The following is a 3,675-nucleotide window of genomic DNA, read 5'->3' on the forward strand; positions in this document are numbered from 1 at the left end:
CCCACTCATCCTCACTCTCATCTCCAATTCCCACCATCCCCCTCCTTCTCCCCCACTCATCCTCTACCCCCCTCTCATCCTCCACTCTCCTCACCAATCCTCCTCTCCCCCAACTCTCCTTTCCAATCCCCACTCTCTTCACCAATCCGACTCTCCCCCCCGCTCCTCTCACCTGCCCACCAATCCTCCTCTTCCCCCCCCCCCCACTCTCCTCACCAATCCTACTCTCCCCCAACTCTCCTTTCCAATCCCCACTCTCTTCACCAATCCTCCTCTCCCCCCCACTCTCCTCACCAATCCTACTCTCCTCACCAATCCTCCTCTCCCCCCCCCACTCTCCTCACCAATCCTACTCTCCTCACCAATCCTCCTCTCTCCCCCACTCTCCTCTCTCCCCCACTCTCTCCAATCCCCTCTCTCCACTTTCCTCCCCCTACTCTCCTCAGGAATCCTACTCTCCCCCATTCTCTGCACCAATCCTCCTCTCCCCCCACTCTCCTCTCCCCCCATTCTCTGCACCAATCCTCCTCTCCCGCACTCTCCTCACCAATCCTACTCCCCCCATTTTCATCCCCACTCATCTTCCCCCTCACCCCCACTTCCCCCCCGACTCCTCCTTTTCCCTCACTTTCCACACCAATCCTCTTCTCACTCCCCCCCCTATTCCTTAGCACTCCTCCTCCCCCCACTGCTCCTCCTCTCCACTCCACATCCTCTCCCCCACTCCTCCTCCTCCTCCTCTCCACTAACTCTCCTCACGCCACTCCTCTTCTCCCCCACTCTCCCTCCCACTCCTTTCCACTTCACTACTCCTTCTCACCACTTCTCTCCCCATCCCTGTGCTCCACTCCTCCTCCACTCCATTGCTCCTCCTATCCACTACACAGCCTCTCCCCAAGCTCTCCTCTCATCCTACTCCTCCTCTTCCTCCACTCCTCCTACTCTCCCCCCCCACTCCTCCTTCTCTTCAAATTTCCCCCCATTCCTCTTCCACCACTCCTTCTTCCCCTCGTCTCCCCCACTCCACTACTTCTCACCACTCCTCCTCTCACCACACTCTCTCACTCATTCTCACCCCCACTCTTCCTCCCACTCCACTTCTTCTTTCCCCACCCCTCCTCCACCACTTCTCTTTACCCCCCCACTACTCCTCCTGCTACCTCACCTCCTCCTCCTGTCTTCTCTCCTCCCACCACGTCTCATCTCCCCTCCATGACTCCTCCTGTTTTCTCTCTCCCCACACTCTACTAACAACTCCTCTCAACCCCACTCCTCTTCACTCCCCTACTCCTCGCCCCACTCTGCCCTCCCCCCCACTTCTCCTCCTCAACACTCCTCGTCTCCCCTCCACTACTCCCCCGCTCTTCTCACTCCTCTTCACTACTTCTGATTCCCTGTCTCCTCACCATTCCTCCTCTCCCCCACCTACTTCTCCTAGTCTCCCCCACACACTCCTCCTCTCCCACTCCACCTCCTCTCTTCCCACTCTCCCCCCCCCCATTCCTTTTCATTACTTCTCCACTTTCCCATCTCCCCACCACTCCTTCTCTTCCCACCACTCCTTCTCCTTTCCGCCCACTCATCTGCTCCTTCTCCACCCCCTCTCACGTTAGAGAGCGAGGACGGGTTGGGAGAGGGGTAAGTGAAAGGGGGGACAGGGGAAAGTGAGAGAGTGGAGAGAGAGGGTAGGGAGGGTGGTAAATTATGTAGTGGGGAGAGATGGGGGTAAGGAGAGGTGTAAGTGAGAGTGGGGAGAGATGGGGGGTAAGGAGAGGAGTAAGTGAGAGTGGGAGAGAGGGAGGGTAAGGACAGGAGTAAGTGAGAGTGGGGAGAGATGGGGGTAAGGAGAGGAGTATGTGAGAGTGGGAGAGATGGAGGGTAAGGAGAGGAGTAAGTGAGAGTGGGGAGAGATGGGGGTAAGGAGAGGAGTATGTGAGAGTGGGAGAGAGGGAGGGTAAGGAGAGGAGTAAGTGAGAGTGGGGAGAGATGGGGGGTATGGAGAGGAGTAAGTGAGAGTGGGGAGAGAGGGAGGGTAAGGAGAGGAGTAAGTGAGAGTGGGGAGAGAGGGTTGCGAGAAGGGTAAGTGAGAGAGTGAGGGGGAGGGTAGGGAGAGGGGTAATAGGGGGATAGTATGGGGAGGGGTAAGAGAGAGAGTGGGGAGGGATAAGTGATAGAGTGGGGGGAAGGGGGGAGAGAGAGAGGGGGTGAGAGAGTGGGGGGAGGGGTACGTGAGATAGTTGGAGGAAGAGGGGTGTGAGAGTGGGGGGGGGGGGGAGATGGGGGAGTAGTAAATGAGAGAGTGTGAGGGAGAGGGGTAAGTGAGAGAGTGGGAGGGTAGGGAGAGAGTGAGAGGAGGAGAGTATGGGGAGGGGTAAGTGAGATAGTGGGAGGGAGTATAGGGAGAGAGTGGGAGGGGGGGTAGGGGTAAGTGAGAGAGTGGGAGGGAGGGTAGCTAGAGAGTGGGAGGGAGGGTAGGGAGAGGAGGGTAGTGGTAAGTGAGAGAGTGGGAGGGAGGGTAGGGGGTAAGGGAGAAAGGGTAGGGGGTAAGTGAGAGAGTGGAAGGGAGGGGTAAGTGAGAGAGTGGAAGGGAGGTGAGAGAGAGTGGGAGGGGTAAGTGAGAGAGTGGGAGGGAGGATAGGAGGAGGGGTAAGTGAGAGAGTGGGAGGGGTAAGTGAGAGAGTTAGAGGGAGGGTAGGGGGAGGGGTAAGTAAGAGAGTAGGAGGGAGGGTAGGGGGTAAGTGAGAGAGTGGAAGGGAGGGGAGAGAAAGAGTGGGGTGAAGGGTAGGGGGGGTAAGTGAGAGAGTGGGAGGGAGGGTAGGGGGAGGGGTAAGTGAGAGAGTGGGAGGGAGGGTAAGGAGAGGGGTATGTGAGAGTGGGAGGGAGTGGAGGGGAGGGTTAAGTGAGAGAGTGGAAGGGAGGGTAGGGGATAAGTGAGTGGAAGGGAGAGTAGGGGGAGAGGTAAGTGAGGGAGTGGAAGGGAGGGTAGGGGGAGGGGTAAGTGAGAGAGTGGGAGGGAGGGTAAGGAGATGGGTAAGTGAGAGAGTGGGAGGGAGGGGTAAGTGAGAGAGTGGGAGGGGTAAGTGAGAGAGTGCAATGGAGGGTAGGGGAGGGGTAAGTGAGAGAGTGGAGTGGGGGTAAGTGAGAGAGTGGGAGGGAAGGTAGGGGGAGGGGTAAGTGAGAGAGTGGGAGGGAGGGTAGGGGGAGGGGTTAGTGAAGAGTGGAAGGGAGGGTAGGGGGTAGTGAGAGATTGGAAGGGAGGGATGAGTGGGAGGGAGGGTAGTGGGAGGGGTACGTGAGAGAGTGGGAGGGAGAGTAGTGGGAGGGGTAAGTGAGAGAGTCGGAGGGAGGGGTAAGTGAGAGAGTGGGAGGGAGTGGGAGGGAGGGTAAGGGGAGGGGTAAGTGAGAGAGTGGGAGGGGGGGTAAGTGAGAGAGTGGGAGGGTAGGGGGAGGGGTAAGTGAGAGAGTGGGAGGGAGGGTAGGGGGAGGGGTTAGTGAAAGAGTGGAAGGGAGGGTAGGGGGTAAGTGAGAGATTGGAAGGGAGGGGGAGGGGATGAGCGGGAGGGAGGGTAGTGGGAGGGGTACGTGAGAGAGTGGGAGGGAGAGTAGTGGGATGGGTAAGTGAGAGAGTCGGAGGGAGGGGTAAGTGAGAGAGTGGGAGGGAGTAAGTGAGAGTGG

This window comes from Ascaphus truei, chromosome 20 (genome assembly GCF_040206685.1).
Source record: "Ascaphus truei isolate aAscTru1 chromosome 20, aAscTru1.hap1, whole genome shotgun sequence".
Taxonomy (NCBI): Eukaryota; Metazoa; Chordata; class Amphibia; order Anura; family Ascaphidae; genus Ascaphus; species Ascaphus truei.